The 23,359-nt window shown below is 40.5% G+C and overlaps 1 long non-coding RNA gene across 1 annotated transcript; it reads right to left on the bottom strand.

Moving 5' to 3' along the window:
• Positions 1-10,808: 10,808 nt before the first annotated feature.
• LOC118499986 lies at positions 10,809-22,467 on the bottom strand. The gene is made up of 3 exons (XR_004902505.1): positions 21,955-22,467; positions 15,013-15,135; positions 10,809-11,169 (listed from the first exon to the last, which is right to left on the bottom strand). It is a non-coding gene; the product is annotated as an uncharacterized LOC118499986 (long non-coding RNA).
• Positions 22,468-23,359: the final 892 nt, after the last annotated feature.

Consider the following 23,359-nt stretch of genomic DNA (forward strand, 5'->3'; position numbering starts at 1 on the left):
CATATCATCCCAATGTAAATCAATAATGACTTTGGAAGACTGGCAGTAGGTCCCAAACATGAGCAGGTGAAATTCATCCTTAGGTATATATTTAACAGAAATGTGCACATATTATCACAAAAAGACATGAACAAGATTAGTTGTAACAGCTTTGTTCCTAATAGCACCAAATGGAAACAATTGAAAGGTGTCCCCAAAATAACTTTGTTAAAAATGGTGATGTATTCATATAACAAAATACTGAACAGAAATTTAAAAGAAAAACAACAATTATAGACATCAACATAAATGAATCTGCCAACTATAATTTGAGGTGAAACAAACCAAATACAGAAGTATACATATTTTATGATTCCATTTATATAAAGTTCAAACACAGGCAAAACTAATCTAGGATCTTAGAAGTCATGAGAGTGGTTAGCCTTGACATTGAAGAGCTAGCTAGAAGGGCAATGATGGGAGATCCTGCAATCCTAGTAATATGTTATTTTTGATCTAGTTGCTGGTTAATTATATGGATAATTATACGGTTAATTATATGGATTCACTTAATAAAAATTCAATGAACACTTTACTTCATGTTCTAATTCAATTAGAAATTTGACTTTAAGAAGCCAGACACTGAGGAATAGATTCCGTGTGACTGGCTTTACTTAAAGGCATAGACAAACAAAATAAGTCTATGGAGAAAGAAATCAGAACGGTGTTGATTTAATGAGGAGGATGCTGACTGGGTGATGGACAAACTGGGATGCTGCAAACGATCTACATCTTGACCTTGGTGGTTACATGGGCGTGTACGTTTACGAAAAGTCATATTGTAAAGTTAAGCTTGTGCACTTTTAACTGTTTTAAGTTGTAATTCAATGAAAGAAGGTGAGTCTCCATGGGGAATAAGCCTAATAAATCTCATTTATCTTATTGAAAAGGCATTGCTTCTTGCTTGCCATATTCTTCACATTCAAGGGCTAAGCTTCTGGTTCATTTCTCTGCTCACTGACTGGGACTCAAAGATGATGAGAACACAATGAAAAGGATAAATGGATTCTGTTCACAGGTAAAAACAGTGAGAGTTTATTGACTGCTCAGTCAATAAATATAAGGGCTAAATAAATATAAGAACTATACTAAAATCTATGGAGTAACGCTAACATTATAAAAGGCCCTCAAGAGTTTACAATCTACCTGGAAAAAAATAGACTGAATTATGTAAGGCATTTACAAAAAACATAAGAGTAAATTAATATGGTACCACGAACCTAGCTTTTTCTGAGACAGGAGCACTCACATTTCCCTTACATTCATTTCTACTACTAATTCTACCTTCTTTAAGGAACATATAAAGCTACCTGTAACAAACATGGCAAAATTTAAATGCCTTAGTATTTTTAGAATGATTTTCCAATAGTGTGATTTATAATTCTTTTTTTTTTTTTGTACGAAAAATCTGTCCAGGCTAAGTTCAAGCTACTATAAAACCTTTAAAACAAAGCTCTAATTCATTAAGCTGAGAAGAAGCTGGGTTTTAGTGATCGTAAAAAGCTAAGAAAATGAAAGAAGAAGCCCAGACACTCCTCTCAAAATGAAAAAGTGGGATACTAGGAGGCAGAGGGAGGCCAGAGAGCTGCCTGGATGAACCCCCTTAGGTCTGGCGTGTCCGCGTGCCCTGGTTGTCCACCACAGCCCTGGTTCACTGCTGCTGTCCCACAGTCCCGTCATGTTTAGCCTTTGTCCCTCATGCATTAGTTTGTTCAACACCAAGCTAGAATGAGTTTTGAGTTTGGACTGGAGTTGAGAATAGAACTCTGCTGTAAACTTACAGCTTCTGCCCAGGTCTCGTCCCTCAGTGTGAGAGACAAGTGTGCAGTGGGAAGGGTGCTCACTTGAGCAGGTAATGAATCTGAAAGGCAGCCAGTGATGACCCACTGCTCCTCTCCTGACCACACCCAGGTAGGTACGACACGGCTAACACCTCCCACCGAAGGACTCTCAGCGTAGCAATGGCACTTGCTCACACAACGGAGTGGATGCAGATGGTGATGAGAGAAGCACTAGACGCTGTATCCTCTGTCAGCCACGGGGTGGGCCGGCTGGTTTTGCTGAGGCCTGTCCTATAGCTTGTGAGACACAAGAAGCTGCCAGATGGACGGTTTGTGGGCAGCGTGGGAAATTACAAGTAAACATAAAATAAACGTGGGAAACGAAGCCTGAGCAGTCAGTCCTGCCATAGAGTGAACACAATTGTCTGATTGCTCTTCTAGGGTAGTTCTGTTAGTTTGCTTTGTAAAACACGTCAGCAACTATTTTATAGTTTGATCAAGTTCTTTTAGGGTTTTGCACTAAAACACGTTAGCAGCTAATGAACTCAAAAAAGTGCCCGTCCAATGTATTGAACCGAACTTCTATTTCTTAAGAAAGTTCATGATGTAACTTGCAGTTATTTTTTTGTAATATTTGATTGCTTTTATTTAAAAAAATGCAAAACAAAACATCTTGCATTACCAACAGGAAACTCTTTATCCCACTGGGTTTCCACCATGTTGCCCCTGAAGAGTGCTTTTTACCGTGCTTCCTGCCTCGCCCTGCCCCCATCTGGTGGCAGCGTGCACCAAAGAAGGAAAAGATTTTTTAAAACGACATTTGGTAGTCAACTTGTGAAATATCTCCTCTTTTTGTTATTAATTAGGACACTAAAGACTTCCCACTGTTTAAAATACCATGTTTTGACATAAAGACTTTAAGAAACTGACAAATCCATGAAAATAAATAAATGCAGTCTGTTGCACTTTAGTAAAAGCAAGTTTATCCATTTAAATCATACTACAACTGAAGAAAATATTATTTAGAAAATACGGGTCAAGTTGAATCACAGCAAAGATTATTCATAGTAATTCTAATCATTATGTAGCAATGTTATAAACAATCAAGATTGAAATCTAAAGTTGAACTAATCATTTGGATGCTAATGCTGTACATACACAGTAAAAAGAAACAAAAGAAAGAAAGAGAAACAAGAAACAAGCTGTGGTAAAAATAAATATTTTACATAAATACAGATTGGGGAAGGAGATGGCTCATTTCTCTCATCATTATCACTCAATGGTCAAATGGACAACTTTTGGATAAATTAGTTTGAACCAAATGCTGTTCATTCAGGTTTATCTCAACTACCAAAAATAAGCAGAAATACAGTAGAATTGTGTGGTCTGTGAAAGGCCTTCCAAAACCACAGATGTCTTTGTGCTGGGGCCTGAGTAACAGTAAAGTGCCTTCGGTCTATTCACACGAGAGTTAGGGTCACCTGCCTACAAAACTGGACAGAAGTTCACCAGGGGTTAGAAGTTCCTGTCAGTGACTCATGGAACCACGAAAGCTTGATGGATCTACTAGAAGATGAAACCTGAGGATTTCTGAAAACGAAGCATAGAAACCGAATCAGACTGCAAGAGGAATGTAATACAGTAAAACACTGAAAAGAATCATGATTATCAAAATATACATCCCTCTCACATCCCCCCACCGCAGGCACATTTGACCATCCGCAGGAATGTGGAGTCTCCTCTAACACCCACGTTCCTTCTCTCTCACTTTTGGTTTCTTCTGATGTGCCTTCTCTCTCATCTCCAGTTTCTCGTATACTGTCCCTGTGCCTGGAATACTTTTGCTCCCAATTTTTCACCTACTAAGAGCAGTTCCTTCTGCAGTTTAAGCTTAGCTATCCTCCCTTGTCGGCCCTCCATAATCACCAAAGACGGAGGAAGACACTTTGGCCACGGGCCTTCCTAGCACCAGCACACACCTTATCAGAGCATAAACAGACCACATGGTGATGTTTTGTTTGCCTGAGAGCACCTCCCCCTACTCGAAGGGTTTCTTGGAAGCAGGGCATGCAATGTATTCATGAGTAATCAGAGCACCCAGTGTGGCATCTCACGTAAAATGGTGCATAATCATGCTTGCATTCACTGAGTACCTACTGTGTGGCAAGCACTGTCCTGTGCATTTTACAAACATTAAGAGAGTTAATCCTCACAATAGTCACGTGAAGTTGATTACCCCAAAGACACAGAGGGCTTTGGCAGGTGGGCCGAGGACTCATAGGTGGTAAAGTAGCAGAGGTGGGATTCAGAGCCCATCGTCTTTGTCCCTGCAGGGTACGGCCAGTTCCACTGTGACTGTGCATTTGTTCATCATCATTCAGAAAGGATGACTGTCATCAACCTCTTCATGAAAGAAATACCAGGAGGTGCCGAGCTGTGAAGACTGGGTTTCATGTCCCCTCCCTGCTTAGAGAACAGGAGGAGCAGATGCTCTGGATAGAGGAGGAGAGGCTCAGCCTCTGTCTGAGCAGGGGGAACCATAAAACAACCAAGAAGAGAAATTGCAAGTGCGAGACGTGCTGAGAAGCCAAGTCAGAGAGTCTCGAGTTGAGCCAGCAATAACTTGTCACTGGTGTGCTTGGCAACAACAGCTTTGTGGGCGGGGGGGGGGGGGGGGGGGGGGGTGTAGCCATGAGGCCTCATGCACGGAAGAATGGGGAGAAGCGGGAGGGAAGGGGAGGGCTGACATCTCCTTTGGCTCTCAACCTTATAAGAGTTTTTAATGTTATCAAAGCAAAAAAAGTAGAGCAAAGATCAGACCTGCTACATTTTAACTGGGTCAACTTAATTGCTAACGCAATGTTCAAAGCACCTTAGAAGTTGCATTAGAGAGGAATGGTGAAGCTAAGTCACAAATGGAGGGTCCTAGAGAGATGGAAAAATCTTTAGCTTTTCTTTGGGGTTTTCTGATTACTTTTAGATATAGTAATAGGTATGGATTCAAGTAGTTATCTGTGAACTGGCTGTATCAGAATGATTTTTAATTCATTTAAAATAAAATTCAGTGATTGATAAAATCCCAAACAGGCTACTAAAAAGCATATAGCAACATGCCTGGGTTTTATAGTGTGTTAAAAGTATCAACAAACAAATCTCCTAGTATGGTCTAAGCTGCCCTTTCATTCAATAAATACTCACTGTGTGCTTGCTGTGGGCCCAGCTCTGGGGTCATAACAACTAAATGATGGAACCAAACAAAGCTCTTGTTCTAGTGGCACTTAGTTCCAAGGCTGGGCAGTGGATAGAAAATAATCAAGTAACAGGCCAGGTCCTGATCACCGCTATGAAGAAGACGGAGCTGAGTGAAGGGAACAGAGCGTGACAGGGGCCATTTTTATAGGGGAGTCAGAGAAAGCCTCGGGCAACATTTAAGCAGAGACCTGAAGAGATAGGCAAATCACTCAACACATACCAAGTAGAAGGCATGCCTGGTACAAAAGGCCTGAGATGAGATGACAAGCAAAGAAGCCAGAGTGTAGCTGAAGCAGTGTGTGCGTGTGTGTGTGTGTGTGTGTGTGTGTGAAGCGAGTGGTGGAGAATGAGCTCAGTGTCCCTGGGAGGTGGCAGATCATAGAGAAAGTGGCAGGTTCTTTGGCTTTAACCCTCAGTGAGATCCACCTCCGTTGCATACAGGATTTGGGGGCAGAGAGGTGGCTTGATTTCATTTTAAAAGGATCATCCTGGCTGCTGTTATAAATAATCTGCTGTAGGTAAGGGAGGGGCAAAAGTGGACCAGGAAGACCACCCAGGCAGCTACTGCAGAGATCTGGACAAAGGAAGCAAGTGCCCTGGGCCAGGGTTATCGTAATGGTGGCAGTGAGGAGTCGTTGGATCTCAGCTGGAGTTGAAAGGTAAAACGAACAGGATTAGATCATACACTGGAATTTAGATGTGAAACAAAGAGAAAAGGCAGGGATGCTGTCAACACTTTGGGAATGGAGTAGTCGTTCACTTAAATTTGGAAGATGAAGGAATAACAGGGCTTGGAAAGGGCAGTGTGCTGGGGACGACGGGGACAAAGGATCACAAACCAGTGCTGGGAGGACCACATTCCCTCCACAGGCCCTAGGGGAGAACCCTTCTTTGCTCCCGTTTCTGCCGGCTCCTGAGCCCTTGGCCTGTGGCAGCATAATCCCAATACCTATTTCCTTTTCGGATGGCCTCTTCCCTTTGTCTCTGTATTCTTTCCTTCCGTCTCTTATAGCTGGACTTGTCCTTGTATTGGGGGCCCATTCTAATTCAGGAGAATCTTCTCTTGAAGTCATTACCTGAATTATATTTTCAAAGTCTTTTATTCTAAATGAGGCCACTTTCTTAGTTTCTAGGTAGATATAACTTTGGAGGGAGAGGACACCATTAAACTCCTATGGGTAAGAAATAAGTGATTCTACTTGAATCACTTGAACGTGCAACATTTAGGATACCTCTTAGATATCCTAGTAGAGAAGCCAAATGTTGCATTTATGTTTCCAGTTCAAGAGAAAGGTCCAGAATAGGAAAAAGAAATGAGGAGTCACCAATAGATAAGAGTTATCTTTCCATTATGACCAATCATTACCAAAACATAGAAAAAATGTATTTATCAGCCTGAAACACAAGTCTGAAATCCATTTTTTAACTTCCTGATGTAAAAATGTTTTTTAGAAAGGATCTGAAAAATAGAAGCAAAACAAGTTTATAATAAATGAGATACACAGCATTTGAACATCTCTGTACTTGAGGATGACACTTGATTAAACTGGAACATGTCTTTGTTTGAAGCCAGTAAGTCAGGAAAAGGACACGGGGAAATGAGCCTCGTACATGCTCGCGTGCCAAGCATTGCACATTACATAACGTAATAAATTCTCCGATACGCCATTGCCGCAAGGCTGTGTTCTAGATTCATATTGCTCACCTTTCACCCCTCGTCATAAATCGCTTAGAGAAGAAGAAAAATTAAAGCTGAGAGAAAACCTCAAATCTCAGCCCTTAAGGCATAGAAACTTTCTCTGCTAAGGATATCTAGGAAGTTGAAAAACAAAACCTTCTGTCTTCAATAAAAGACAGAGGAAAAGAGGGAAACCTATTTGTACAAAGAGCAAAATAAATAACTATTGTCAGCTTGAATTTTAATCTGCGGAATTTTTCGAAAGGGAAAAGTATCGCATTTGGAGGGAAACGACTTTTGAAATATATTCTATGCTATTATGTAAGGTTTAAAATAACTCCACTGGACCTAACATAGAAATAACCAGTAAACTCTTACATTTCAAAGTATTTGGACAGTGTAAAGTCAGACAACACTAACGCTTGTGCTGAGTGTAATGTGAATTTCTTAGTAATATTGTTAAGTCCTTTAGTATTTCATAGAAGTTCAAGGGTACCACTGTGCACATCAGTCATCATTATATTAATGAAATGTGGACAGAGATAGTGATTTTAGTTAAGAGGATGCCAGTCCAGCAGAACTTTCTGGATACGTTGTGATCTCAAAATAAATACTCTCACTGAAAGAATCATTTTTCTGAAGAAAAGGATTTTAGAAAGGGAAGCTGTTTCCCACAATTCTTTAGTGTAATTCTAGCTCCGACCCTTCATTCCTCATGCTGGGGCCTACCAGTAGATGGCGCTCAAGGGTGTCAGCAATAGAGCTATGGCAGGGCTCCTTCCTCTGCAGGCTGGCTGGAGACCTGATGACAGAGATGGAAGAGGTCCCAGGGATTTTAGTGCCATGGTACTTACGGAACTTGGTCTCAGAAGACCCCCAGGCTCTGCAGAGGAGAGGAATATTCACAGAAGGAAGGTGCCAGGTCTTCTTGTCTATTGAACGCCTGGTCTGAATTTTCTCTATTTCCAGTGCCGGGAGAAGCAGAGAGCACCTGTGTCCTTTCCACCACACGAGGACAAAGAGGGAAGACTGCCCTCTGACCCAGGCAGAGAGGTCTCGGCAGAAACCAATGCTGTTGGCGACTTGACCTTGGACTTCACAGCCTTCAGAACTGTGAGAAATAAATTTCCATTGTTTATAAGCCTCCCTCCCCTCAGTTGATGAGATTCTGTTACAGCAACTTGAATGGACTAAGACAGTTACATCACGAATTTCCATCACTTTGTAGTATCATATCGGGAAGGTAGTGGCTGTGTCAGGGCTTTCTAGGCAATTATCATTATTCTTTGTTGTTGTTTTTAAATGAATTTTTAATGCTGCAATAAAAGCGCTAGATTAATAGCCTACAATACAGGAAGTCACCTACATTGTTATAAGCATTTCCATCACAGAAAGTAGCATTCCACTCATTGGCTTGGTAGAAAAAGAACCCATAATTGTCATAGAGAAGTCCCAGTTTGGGTGTCAACTTCTTCTAATCTTACAAGTAAAATGGTCCTGTGATATGCTGTACCAGGAAGTCAGTTGAAACGACCTGGACCTTGCATCAATAATGGCTGGAACAAGAAAGGTACAATAGCCCTGGTCTTCAGCACAGCATGCAGCTTTTTAAGTGGGAACTTGCAGACAGAGATGAGAACTGCATGTACTACCTGTGGACATGCAGTAATTATTTCTGCGGGACGCTGTGCAGCCATCTCCCACAAAGGTAATTTACGCCTCACACACACACCATCAGCACTGTTCCTAAAACTTCTGGGTAATCAAGAATGTAACATCCATAACTTCTGAGAAAATTTATCTGGAATTCTTTATCTGGATTATTGCCCCAAATGTTACCCACTGGCCCACCCCAAAAATAATTAGAATTATTATTAAAACTTGAAAACCAAGAGAGTGCTTCTAGTTTTAGTTCAGGGTTAACCTCTGTGGAGGCCATGGTCATTATTCTTCCACCAAGAAAGTGCTGCCGTCAGGATGTTGGCGCTGTACATTTCATCAGTGCGTGTGGTAGACATCAAGGGCATGGAGCCTGGAGATGAGAAGGAAGCCTAGCTTCCCTCCTGACAGTGACCTCAGAGTTTCCTGGTGATTCCGAAGGGGCAAAGCCAGGGATGACCAGCTTCTGGAGAGGATACTGCATTATAGGATTGCCAAAGTTTTAAGGAAAAAGTGTGATATTCACATTTAAAGTTGGTGAGGTTGTTTTATCTCACTCTTCCAATGTTCGGGTACTACACAGTTGCAACTGACTATGTTAAGTTAAATTTATAAAAATACTATATTTTCCTGGCTTGTGTGGCTCAGTGGACTGAGCGTGGGCTGCAAATCAAGCGATCACCAGTTCGATTCCCAGTCAGGGCATATGCCTGGGGTGCAGGCCAGGTCCCCAGGGGGTCGTGTGAGAAGCAACTACACATTGATGTTTCTCTCCCTCTCTTTTTCCCTCCCTTACTCTCTCTCTCTAAAAATAAATAAATAAAATCTTTTTAACAAATGCTACATTTTAGCCTTTTTGTATTGCTTATAGCAATATATATCTTATCTGATGCAGCATTTTAAAAAATAACATTGTGTATTGGCTGTTGAAATACATACAGAAAATTTATTTTATCTTTTTCTATAATACAGTTTAAAGCATGTTAAGCTTGACCTAGCTACATTTTAAAAAATCTTATTTGATTGATGCCGCATAAAGGTTTAAACAAGTGGATCATTTTTCTTGAGTGAACACTGGCGTGGTTTTTTTCTTTTTCTGTTCTGTATTATCATGAAAGGAGACTTTTTCAAGATAAATAGGGTTTCATAAAAGTTTCCATCTATGGGGAAAAAAAGACTTTTAGACTGCCTTTGGAAAATAATGTTACAAAGATTAAACTACACGTTTCGATAAAAGAAATCTTTAGCAATCCTTTAAGCAGGAGAAAATAAAGATTTTTTTAATTTAAAAAGTGCCCTATAAATCAAAGTTCAAAATTAGGACTAGTTAAAGGTTCCCAGGCCTGGTGAATTTTCCAGCACAACCCGTGCTTTCTCACTTAGTTTCGTGGAGCAACTATTTCAGATTAATTCTATTTTTTTTGTCACATAATGGAAACAAATGCCTCATACTTTATTAATTTAAAGAAAAAGGCAATGCTTTCACCAGTGTAATTCTTCATCTTGCATCTTTTCTTGTCATTTTTTTTTCTGCTACCTTAGATAAAATATCACTGGTCTCAACACAGAGCCACGCCTCCAGTAATACTGTGGGTCCCACCTTTCTCCACATTTTCAAAGACTCCCACAATTACTGCCTCTCTCTCTGCCGGATCACCAATGGTGGCCTCTCTACTGGATCATTTCTGTCTATATTAAAATTGGCCAACCGCTTTGGTTGGAACTGCTGAAATGAAATGATCACAGATTTGGTGACTGAATCAATAGACACTGATTTCTCACAGTTCTGGAGTTCTGGGAAGTCCAAGATCAAGGTGTTGACAGATCTGGTGCCTGGCGAGAGCCTTCTTCCTGGTTCACAGGTGGTCATCCTCTCCCCGCATCCACATCTTCACGTGGTCTCTTCCTTGGGCACTAATCCCATTCATGATGGCTTTGCCCTCATAACTGAATCACCCTCCAAAAGGCCTGCCTCCAAATACCATCACACTGTAGATCAGACTTCAATACGTGACGTCTGGGGGGACAAAAACATTCAGTCTGTAGCACCAACTAACTTTAAAAATACAACCTCTCAGCCCTGGCTGGCGTAGCTCAGTGGATTGAGCACAGGCTGCGAACCAAAGTGTCGCAGGTTCGATTCCCAGTCAGGGTACATGCCTGGGTTGCAGGCCATGACCCCCAGCAACCGCACATTAATGTTTCTCTCTCTCTCTCTTTCTCCCTCCCTTCCCTCTCTGAAAATAAATAAATAAAATCTTAAAAAAATACAACCTCTCTCCCAGCATCTAACCTGATAACTTTTCTCTCTGCTGTATAGACATCTACTGAATACACGATCATTTCCTCAAGAAAATGTCTTAAGAAGAAGAATTACAAAGTCAAAAAGTACAACAATGCCTCTTAGAAAATCTTTATTTCAGAGAAATCTGGTCACTTTTAACAAGCTAGAATTTTGTTTAAATTCCCAAGCAGAGTGGTGGCAACGCAAGAGGCAAGATGATGACGTCTGTCCCCGATAAACAAGGCATTACCGCAACATGATGTCACCTGCTGCACAAGTTCTTTCATTTCTAAGTCGTGAACCTGACTCTTGTCTGGAAGATTAATGGAAAGCCAAGTCCTCACTCCGAAATGTCCAGATTCCTTCCAGCTTGCTATTCAGCTTCGTTTTCCACGGACCTGCAGTTCCTGAGCTGAACCCGGGTTGTTCCTTTGTGAGCACGGGAAGTGAAAGTAAGCAATGAATTTAGAAGTATTCTTATGTGAAAAAAGAAATCATCAAAAGGAAGGGAAAGAAGAAGAGTTCCACAATAATCATTCTCCCATTCATTCAACTCACATTTCCGAGAGCTTGCTCTGTGTCAGACGCCGGTCTTGAACTTGGCAGTGAAGGAAAAAACAAAGTCAACTGCTCTCATGTCTTTGCATAATCGTAAACACTGGAATTTGATCAATCATACCTCTTGAACCTAAATTACGTAGTTTCTTTTAGCAGAAAAGGACTTCCCCTTCCCATAGTCTGTAGCTCACATGACCTACTGAGTCGAGAACTGAAACGATCCTTGACTTTCTACATCGCTCATTAAACCTGCACTCCAGACTGAGAAATGATATCTAAACATTTAAGAACTTAAAGAGGCTTTTGTTGTATTTCCTGAGGACAGGAGAGCTCTTAGGCTCTGCTGTATTCTGTCCACAGTCTGGTGTCACGCAGAGTTGACATGCACCATATTGCACTGAATTGTTAGATACGAATATTAAAATCATGCTTGTGTCTTTCATAAAAATATATCCCTTAGCACTGATGGTGTCTTCCAAAACTAAAGTGGTTTTTTTTTTCTTGCTCGGTGGTACATGAAAGGGATAGTGCATCTTACAACCAATGGTGTCCTAGTTTCAGTGAAATGCTGTAATAATGCTGAGGGAGGAACATTTGAAAGTCCTAACAACCCAGATGCTAAGATAGTGATGGGTGACATCCTTGGGCTAAGGAGCAAGAATGTGCCCATGAGAAATCTCTCTTGGTGTGGTTTGCCCTGCTGTCTGCACCTGAATGTGGACATAACCTGTCCCCACAGGCTCTGCCACCTTTTCTGCCTTCCTCTGTGGATCAGCAGACCTGGGTGAGTCTAAGCCCGGGATCTGTAGTAGCACCAAGACCTCGACATAAGCTTATTGTGCCTTTATTTTGATCTTATATGAAGTGTGGAAAATATGCCCTAGAATTGTGCTTGAAGTTAAAGAGATTAAATCATGTAAATTACTTAGAACAGTGCCTAGCAAAGGAAGCTGTCAACGATTATTTTTTCCTCTTTTTCTTTTCTGGAGCATTAAGTTCTGCTCGCCCCTTTTCCACTTTTCCCTTGGACATAGAAGATACACTGGGAGGAACCATCTCTCTAGCACTCTTTAATGGGAAGGCAAAGCTCCAAAGTCAGAGAAATTGTATTCAAATAAAGGTTCTTCTGCAAGATTACCCATCCTTGGCAACAACAACCTTCCGGACCAGATAGTTCTCTGTTGTGGGAGGTCTGTGCTAATATTGCAGGATGCTTAGCAGCATCCTTAGCCTCTACCCACAAGATGCCAGTAACCCTCGCCCAAAGTTGTGATCATCAAAAATGTTTTTATAAGTGCTAACTGTCTCCCAGAAGCAAAACAGCCCCTCTTCCCCCTTTGACAACCACTGGTCCCGTGTTTACAGGCTGATCAGTTGGGCATTTTCTCTGTCTTTAAAATTGGAGTGACAATGTTACAGCTAACATTTCTGAGAGTGAGCCCCCGGGCTGGGAAATCAAATTCTGTACCCTAAAGCCGCTGTAAACTTAATGAGAATTCTGTTTCTCCTTTTCTAATTTCAAGTGGAGTTTTAATGCATATTTTGAGGGATGGTTAGTACACCCATGAAGCTGAAATGAAGCATAGCTAAAAGGAATGATCACACTGCAGGCATCGGGGAACAAATTGTCATTAGCAGGCAGTGCGGGGTTGTCTTGCAGATGGACGATAACCCAGTCAACACGGCAGACTGCTTTCTAAGGCCAGGCTCGGAACCATACCAGCACAGGATTATGTTGGGGGAAGAATTTAAAATCTGCAAGCTAAATATGCCACCTCCAAGGTTACACATTGCGAGTATCAAAGAGTAATTGTAGAATGGTGATGTTTGTCATATTTGATGACATGCATATACTATGTTTGGAAAGTATGAGCAGGACTGGTTGGGCAAAATAGTGGCCATCAGCTTCCTCCCACATTCCCTTCTGTTACCTCTCTCCCCACTAGGGTGCCTGGTTCCTGTCTCTGAAGCCCAGTATCCTTGCCCACCCTGACTCAGTAGCTCTCCCCACTTCCCCATAGCTCTTCCTTGTGGTTCTTCCATCAGATCAACTTCCTGCCTGCAAGGGATCTGGTAAGAGCTCTCGTGAGAGCTACACTGCACCATCCCCAGAGCAGTGCATTCTTTTCAAAAGCACACATTCTGCAATCACCAGAAGAGACCTTTTCATAAATAATTTGTTCCAGACTGGAAAGGACATCACTTTGCAAATCAAAAGACTCGAATCTACCAACATTTCTCTCTAATTCTCGGGTGTGAAATGTTAGAGAAGTAAAGACATTCTGTAAAGTTTCCTTCTTTTAGTTCATTATCTAGAGGGGAGACCTGCACTACTCTTATCTTTGAATTTTAACATTCATGTAATATTTTTAATGACATTTCTTTTTAATCCATCTATGTTGTCTGGTCAAAGCAGTGAAATGTCAGTGTCTTCTAGGCTAAACAGCTGGCAGGATAACTCCTTCCTGGCTTTCTCTGGACGTGATCACGTGAGAACAACTTCTGACTTTGATATAGTAACATCCATTGGACACATTCACTCTGCACTCGCCTCCGTCACGGACACGAAGCACCGTTCTGCATTGCCTGACTTAATTCTTATTTGACAATATATGTTTGTGGCTGACATCCTTCACAAAGAATCTACTGAATTTATATTTGTTTCTAAATTTTAGAGTTTGCTTTTGCCCTGACATTACTTTTATCAAATCACCCATTTATTGTACTATGTAAAAACCAAGGGTAGATAACTTGATAAAAGCTAATTAGTTCAAAGAATTCTTCAATTATATCCTTCCATAACCTTTCCTCTCAATCTATTGAAACCAGTTGCCTTTATAAGTATTCCAATTACCATATAATGCTTTTTCAGAGACTTATTTTGGGAAAAGAAAAGAAATGAAATTTAACAGGATATATTTTTGCTGAAATTAAAAAATAAAAGACTGTGGTTTAAATCTGGCTTTGTCACTTTCCTTTAAGTGCTTTTGCTCCAAGAGGTTTTAAGAGTTTGACAACTGACTTATTTCATAAGATAATAAAAGGGTCATGCACCCAGATCAGACTTACAATAAATGAAGGTGGGAAGGGGCAGATGATAGGAGGGGCAGAAAGAAGGTTCCCCATCCCACATGGCAATTCCTATCTTTCCTTCTCCCATACTCACCAAAGCTGAAATTCCTGCATTAGAAGGCAATTTCCCTAGCAAGGGCAGTAACATATCTTATCTATTTTTTTAAAGATTTTATTTATTTATTTTTAGAGAGGGAAGGGAGGGAGATAGAGAGAGAGAGAGAAAGAGAGAAACATCAATGTGTGGTTGCTGGGGGTCATGGCCTGCAACCCAGGCATGTACCCTGACTGGGAATTGAACCTGCGACACTTTGGTTCACAGCCCGCGCTCAATCTACTGAGCTACACCAGCCAGGATATCTTATCTATTCTAAGATACTTTTTATATTTTCCTTTTTCTTAAATCTGAATGTAATTACAGTCCTTGTCAATATACACATTTAATAGTAGCAACCCACCAACTTCTACTATAAAAATCTGTGAAATATCTTGCAATTAGTGAACATTTTAGTAACAAGGAAATAGGGAATTTAAGGTACCTTGGAAAACAGTTTGACAGAGACAGCAAGATCAAGCCACACCTTCAGGACAGGTTACAAGAGCAAGGCTTGGGGACAGAAGGGATGGAGTTTGCAGAGACAAAAAACAAAACAAAACAAAAAAAACATCAGAGCAATATCACATTTTACCTGGCATTTCAGTGAATAGAATCTTAATCTGGAAATTTCTTGAAGTTCTCCCTCTCTCACATGTAGGTAGATTTGGCTTCTAGGTACATTTCATGGACAGGATATGAAATATCTAAATGCTGTCTTCAGATCCCATGGGATACAGGGAAGAGCTAAGGAAGGAAAGAAAAAAAGAGGCCAGAGACTTAACTGACATTACTTGGAAATCTTTAAAACTGGCAGTGAAATCAGCTGTTTCTCAATCGGTGACTCCCTTTCTTCAACGTTGCAAACCAACTTCCAAAAACCCCATTACTTCTGGGTGGATTGGGAGAACAGTTTTCTGAACCTTTGAGAGTCTGAGACCCCTACTAAGACCAGTCACCTTCAGGCCAAGACACAAGCTTGGGCCTGATTTCTAACCAAGCATCCACAGAGGGGCTTCTAGAAGGTTTGTGAACCAGGAGACACTCATAACTAATTTTTAAATTTTCTTTCTGTTACTTTAGCAATTACCTTCATAGTCTAGGGAATTTCATGTCACTTTTTGCAATTATGTTATTATTTCCTAGTAAGAAGTAAAATGTGATTCATGATGCCACTATTCAGAGTGAGTCATTGAATAACCGCCGTAATTTCCACATAATAGCCTTAATCGGAGTAGGATTTTTTTAAACTAATCATTTTGATTTTGGTATGTGTTCACTTGCCTTGAGCTTCTGATGCTAGAAAATTTTTTTTAAAAAAGGGAAGCACTACAAAACTTATTTATGCATATTAAGGGGTTTATCTTCCTATAGAATAGTTGAAAGAATACCATATGTCTTCCAACCTGGAGGTGCGTCTTTCTGCCCAAGGATGGCTTTTTCTCAGGAGAATACTCACTTACAAAAAGCTAGAACTTCAGCAAAACTTGGACATGTCTCAGTATAGGAGCTTTGTATATTCAAGATGAAGAAAATGCTGGTGATAAAAGCCCAACCAGCCACCTGCCCCAAGTGACAACTCAGGGAAAGGAGTTTGGGGTGGCAAATCTAATGATGCAGGAAGTCAGGGGGCTGCACGGAGTTGCAGATGCCCAGAAAACCAAAGGCCTTGGCAGGAAGGCCCTTTAGTTCAGACCCCTGCAAGTGTAAAATAAGGTCTCACAGTCCTTTTCCAGCTGAAATAGATCCAAACGTGAGGATTTTTGCAGACATCTGGACCAAAGAAACCCATTCGTTTATTCGAATGTTTGCTGCACTGTGTCATGCGCAGGGTGCCACTCCAGGCTGCTGCTCACGGGGGTGCAGCATTGACCGAGGCAGGGAGCACTCCTGCTTTAGGGCACTTGCATTCCAGTAGGGGATGTGACGTCATCAAGAATCCTTAACATTGTGCTGTTCTTCCCTTCCTGTTCTCTGATGACAAGGCAAGCTGTGGGTTTCAATGCCCATTCCCGATTTTCATAGAGATGGAATCGTTTAGTATACCCTCTAGCTTATTCCTTCATCATTATGTCTGGGAAGGCACCATAATTTATTTATATATTATGTTATTATGGATATTTGGGTTGTTTCTAGTTCTTGCTTTAAGAACAAGCCACTGTAAACATTCTTTTACTTCCATAGAATTTAACGATAATGTTTTGGTTTTATTATACCCCTCATAGTTGTATATTTCAGGCAAGTAATGCTGGTTTGCTATTTGAAAGAGTGATAAAACGTTTTATTTTAAATTTAATTAATTTTAAAAAGATTAAACCTATAAGAAATGTTAAGCAAATATGTATACATTAAGGAATATATTTGTTGAAGTTCATGAAGGAAGCAGCCAAAAGAGTTTGGGAAACTCTTCTAAGAAAATAATAGTTAGTAGCTAGAAACTGCAGAATTTGAAGAAGTACTATGGAAATTCAGCAAACACAAAGATGACAAGGGACAGAAGGGAATGCAAGGATTTTGGATTTCACTAAAGTGTGAACACCTTGAGGGAGGATAACGTCTTATTCACATGGGTATGCCCACCACCTGGAAAAAGTGCCAATTCCCAGAACGTGTCACATAGCACGAGCTGTATCTGCACCCTTAAGGGGAAATCATCGATGATGCTCCAGGCAGGAGGAACAGTGTGAAAAGGGAACAGGCAGAAAAGAACAAGTCATGTTCACAGAATATTAGAGAGAACAAACTGACTCCAGGACATCCTTGTAGGGTAGTGGCGAGGGATAAAAGTGAGAAGGGAGGGGTGGGCTGGACACCAGCCGAGGAGGCAGACGGTTGAATTGCAGACCCCACCTCTGTGGGCTTTAGTCAGAGCCTTAATTTTATTGACTGTTTACTGACACACGAGAATGTTTTCATCCCTGCAGGAAATTGGGAAACACGAAGTAGCTTATCAGTGGGAAGCAGCTGCAATGAAGCCTCTGAAATTTCCACAGCAAGTAGGGGCCTCCACGGCTTATCACCTTCCTCTTTATTGAAGGGTTTTCTGCGAGCCCCAGACGCTGATTGCTGAGTGCAGTGTGCTCTCTGTTCTTCGTGATGAAGTACAGACTGCTGCCGCCTGACTCACTTGTTCCAAGAACTTTGCTTCCAGACAAGAAACTCAGTCTCTGTGTTCTCTTTTCATAGCCCACGCCCATCTCGTATTTCATCTGAGTGGGAAAGTTCTCCAAGCAGCGCTCTCCTCCCCTAACCCAGCAGATGTGAGTCTAGAAGGGACTAATGAAGTTTACAGCTGGTCAGGAGTAAAGGAGGCTTTGGACTGTGAAGTATCTTTTCACCGAAAACGTACTTTGCAAAAGCAAGAGAAGCTGCAACACTTCCCATTTCTCAGTAGGTGTGTGCCACGTGGTGTGAACAGAAATCGGAACCTCCCAGCAATATGGACTCTCCTGGGGTTTCGGAGTCATAATCAGCTTCGTCATCACTGTGAGGAGTCAACTTGAAACCACAACAAATGACTATGGTAATATAAGCACTGTCACCTGGTAAGAACACGCCTCGTAAGTGCATCAACGCTGAGGAACAGCACAGTCTAACGCTCCGACGACACAGGGTGTGATCTGAGCAAGGCAGCACCTCCAGGGCTGGCTGGGTGTTAGAGCCGGGCCCACAGCAGCCACGGGTAATGGCTGTAAGGCAGAGCCTGAAGCGTTTAGATACACGGTTTCTCCCAGAGCTCCTAACTGGCCCAGGACAAGACAGTTCACTTACCCATAACTTTCCTTATCATACAGATAAGGAAACTGAGGCACAGAAGATGCTCCAAACTTCCAGCTTTGGCTGTCCATTTCTAGGCCTTCTGCTGTGAGAAGTGAACATTTCAAGGTAGCGTCTTTTACTCGGCGAGCATAAATCTTGCAGAGGTATATTTTTAGCAACAGTGATTATCACCATCATTTCATACCTCACAGAGGGTAACGGTGTTCCTGACGTACCATTAGTGAGGCACGCACTTGGAGCTAGCTGATTTTTTAAACAACGCATGGAAGGTCGGCACAGGCCCAGCCTAAGTCTTTGCCACCATTCACCTGCACGGAGTGTGAATGCCGTGTGGCGCGTGAGTGACCCTGTGACAACAGTAAGTCTGGAAACCTTGGCATAGTATTTTCTGCTTCTTGAAGAGTTTCTGGAGCAAACAGTTTTCATATAGTAAACACTCTGAAAAATACTAGTGTAAAGAAATGCTTGAATTCCATTCCCCCTCAATTTCTTTGGGAGTATTTCCTCTCTTGCCATAGCTCTTCCCCACGCCAAACCTCAAAACATGATTATTGTCCTCACTCATTTTGAAAAATAGTGCTGCTTTGCACTTTACTGGAACACTGAAGGAGATTTTTAAAGTAGGTGGGGAAAAGTAAGCAGCATATGAAAGAACTGGTTTTGGTGAACATTAGGTTACTAGTCTTTTTTTAAGATTCAAACAAGAAGAATAATTTAAATAAGGATTTAGATTTAAAAGATGAAATATTGGGGGGAAACTCCAGACTGAATCACATAGCCAAAAGTAGTCTGACTTCTCCCCTAGAACTGTGAAGTTATTAAATGGGGGAAATCGCAAGAAAAGAAATGCAAGCAACCGATAAATAAATGAAAACATATTCTACATCACTGACACTGAGTAAGAAACACATAGTAAAAGAATATGGAGACACCATTACTTATTCTGCCAGCAAAGATTTAAAAGAACGCTAAGGATCATGATGGAAGAAAGTGTGTGTAAACTGATGTCATCTTCATGGCAAGCAATATGGGCCTACAAAACCAAAAATGCATACTTTTAACTTAAGTTAGAAATTATACTTTTTGAAATATATCCTAAGGCATTAACCAGACAAATGCACAAAGGTGCACATACAAGTTGTGCATCCTAGTGTAATTTATAACAGTAAAAAATGGAAATGGTGAAAAGTGGAAAGCCATGAAAATGCTCACTTGAAGGCAACAAATGACATGGACCATGTGTTCCCCCGAAAACTGCTATGAAGATACATGTTCACTGGGTGGAAAACGTTTAGGGCGTGTTATTTAATAACAGGAAGCAGATTCGGAGCATTATGAATGCTCTGATGAGATTTTGGGGGATGTGGATGATGGTAAGGCACCCTGCTATTGACGGTGGTGATTTCTGGGTGCCCGACTTCCAGCTGACTCTTCCAAATGATCTGACTCTTCTAACTGTACTCAAGTCAAACATGCTACTTAGGTAATAAAAGCAATGAAATTTTTTAAAAAGAGGGCAAAATCCCCCTGGCTGGTGTAGCTCAGTGGATTGAGCGTGGGCTGGGAACCAAAGTGTCCCAGGTTCGATTCCCAGCCAGGGTACATTCCTGGGTTGCAGGCCATAACCCCCAGCAACCGCACATTGATGTTTCTCTCTCTCTCTCTCCCTCTCTCTCTCTCTCTCTCTCTCTCTCCCTCCCTTCCCTCTCTAAAATGAATAAATAAAATCTTTAAAAAAAAAAAGAGGGCAAAATCCTATGTGGGGGTAGGAGCAATGCAGGAAGATTTCTTAAAGGTTTTTCAGCCAAAATATGTTCAGAATTTCTGTGGCCCCCTCAATTGTCCCGCATAGAATACAAGCAGAAAAATAATAATTTTTATTATAAGTTTCTTGAGATTTCTTTTGAAAATATGTCTTATTATAAAGTAAATGTAATAAGCTTTTTAAAAAGCTAGCTAGAGTTTGAAAAATTATTAAACCAACTTTTTCATTTCACAGATGAGAGGAAACTTTCAAGCCTGTGAGGTGATCATAGCTAGTTAATGACAGGATGGGAATCAAAATACTAATTTGAAAAGATACATGTGCCCCTCTGTGCATCGCAGCATTATTTGCCATGGTAAAGATACAGAAGCAACCCACGTGCCCATCAGTAGACAATTGGATAAAGAAGATGCGGTACATATATACAATAGAATATTGTATTGTATTGTAAAAAAAAGAATGAAATCTTACTATTTGCAACGACATGGTTGGACCTAGAGCGTATTGTGTGAAGTGAAATAAATCAGACAGAGACAGACAAATACCACTAATCTCACAATGGCCCTGTTCCTAGGGTACCTTTGTCCTTATTCATATCTTCCACATTATTCAGGGACTCCAAAATGCCATTTGCATGGCTGGAACAGCTGAATTATTGGAAAGGAATTAACATTTTACAAATAAAAACATTCATATTTCTGCCATGGGCTTTGCCTACTCTTAGGACATATCTCTGTCCCATATAAACTGCAAAACCTCAAAAAGATAACAGAGATACACAGACATTCTATAAAAATCAAAACGCAGAAGAGAAATAAGGTAGAAATAATCTAAGGCAGAATATCCTGGTTACTGAAAAATTTTTTGCTAGTTTTTTTTAAAGCAAACCTTTCTTAACTCTTTTTTTTGTTGTTGTTGTTGTTTAGATCAACTTACCCACACCATACTAACCGGTCTTTTATTTCTGTAGGCTGAATTTAACCTTTCCCTTTCATTTCTGAAGGCTATGGGATTTTTCTGTAAATTTGCCCCACCCCCAAAATAAATCTTTCAAGAAATGCAAAAATATTCAGCCAAAAGAGATATTGCCAAGGATCAACTTTTAGGCTGGCTTTGCCCAAAAGGAAAAGAAGTAAAACTTGATCTCCCAAAATTAAATCAAATGTAGAACAGAAAGTAGAACTAAGTGTTTCCATGTCAACAAAACTGTGCCTCTCAGTTAATCTAGCTGTTTGAACTTCAACAAGAAATTCAACCTTTCTAGGTCTTAGTTACCTTCTTTGTGAAAAAGTAAAATCAAACATAGATTTTAAGAATAAAATTAAGAGGGCTAGTATGGAGACTAAGTAAGTGTTAATGTTTACTGTCTGTGTCAGTTATCCATCACTGTGGGACAAACCATACAGCATCATAATTAGAAATCTTTGGGATGGCTGGGTGCTCTCACGTGGGCTTCTTCTTGTGGTTATGTTCATCTGCCAGCTTTGCTGGAGCTCGAACATCTGTGATAGCCTCACCCATATGTCCGAGACCCTGATGGGGATGGCTGGGATGCTGGGACCTCTCTCTTCACATGGTCTCTTGCCATTCAGTGGATTAGCCTATCTTTCTTTATATGGTAGCTAAGTCCCAAGGAACCAAAAGCAGAAGCTTCAAGGGATTTTAAGGCTTAAGTTCTGGAGTCCCCACAACATCACATCAGCCACATGTGATTGGACAAAGCGTTACAAGGCCAGTCAAGATTCAAGGCAGACATAGTATCTACCTCTCAGTGGGAAAAATGGCAGCATATCATACCACACTATGAACATAAGGCATTGTTATTCATTGGAGCCATTATTATAATGACCTCTTTTCTGGCCTGTAGTCTAAAAACTCTGGTTCCAAATCATGTAAAGTTTAACAGAGTCTTTTATAATACTGTTGATTGGAAACTTTGATAAATTATTATAACAATAGCACCCAACGAATCATACCTCCCCCAAAGCATACCTTTGTGCATCCCCTTCCATATTGACTCTGGACTTGGCCATGGGACTTGCTTTAGTGAATGGATCATCATCACATACAACACAAGCAAAAGTTTGATAAAGGCTTGTGCACTGAGGCTGGTTCTCCTGGAACACCACTTTGAGACCACCATGCCGTAAGGACACCTGGATAAAGATCATGTAGCAAGAGAAGTTTGGCTGAGCAACGGTCTCAGAACTTCCACCAGCTGGAAGCAGCTACCTGAGTGAGCCCCGAAAGATTAGCAGAGGGACCCCCCAGTCAGCAGGCAGAATTAAAAAAAAAATAGCAACACAACAAAAGGTAACTGAAACACAAACCCAAACTATTCTAGCTAAAAGATGGACTAAATTCACTGATAAGAATTAGCCTCACTGTAGAGTCGCTAACTCATTTCATGATTTTAAACATACCATAGAATCATATAATTTAAGAACTTGACAAATTTAGAGACTATATAATCTAGTGGTCTTCAAAATATCTTTAAACTATAAAACTCTTACAAAAAAACTTCTAAGTTATTTAAAATAAAGAGGTTTCTTCTTAGGATAAATTCATTTTACCAGTTAGGGTTTATAACATTTGCTTATAAAACCACTTAATGAATATGCAATTTCCCTTTCTTTAGCACAAAAAATATAAATTATTGCAGTCTGAACTTATAATTAATTTATATGTTTCCTTTTGGGAATATTTTATAAAGGAAACTCTTACTTAAGACAGACAAGTAATTATAAATACTAAAGGTCATTTCACTATGTGCCTTGAAAACTCAGGATACTGGGGGGTTGGAATTATATTTATTCCTATTCAGAAAAATACAAACTCATCAAAACAAGCAAATTCTTGATGATGGCCATCATAAGTTTATATTTAAAATATATTACATTTTGCTATGTAAAAATTGCAATTTTTGGAGTTTATAAACTATTTAAAATAGAATTCAAATCAAGATTTGTGAAGCCAATGAAGAACCTCACTGGTCCTCTGCTGTGCTTTGGAATTCATTTTGAAAACAACAATAACACTTGAAAACTAACTTTGCTTTGCCACTGATTTTGTTCAAAAGTAAGGAAAACTGATTGGATGTTTAGAAATTTTTATCTTCCTTATTTCAGTGCATCCTCAAAACCATTTGTGGAGCTCTTCAAAAAATGTTGCTACTATTTTCCCTTTTTGGTCAAGAATAAAATAAACAATGACTGGGTGAAAAGGGTAAAAGGATTCAGCAAAAAAAAATATCATGAACACGGACAACAGCATGGTGATAACCAGAGGGAAAGAGAGGTGAGGGGAGGTAAGAGAGAGTAAAGGGGAGATGAATGATGGCGGAAGTGTTGCCGGTGGAAAGGGGGCTCTTCTACAGGATCACAAGAAAAGCACCCCA

The sequence above is a fragment of the Phyllostomus discolor genome, chromosome 4 (genome assembly GCF_004126475.2).
Source record: "Phyllostomus discolor isolate MPI-MPIP mPhyDis1 chromosome 4, mPhyDis1.pri.v3, whole genome shotgun sequence".
Taxonomy (NCBI): domain Eukaryota; kingdom Metazoa; phylum Chordata; class Mammalia; order Chiroptera; family Phyllostomidae; genus Phyllostomus; species Phyllostomus discolor.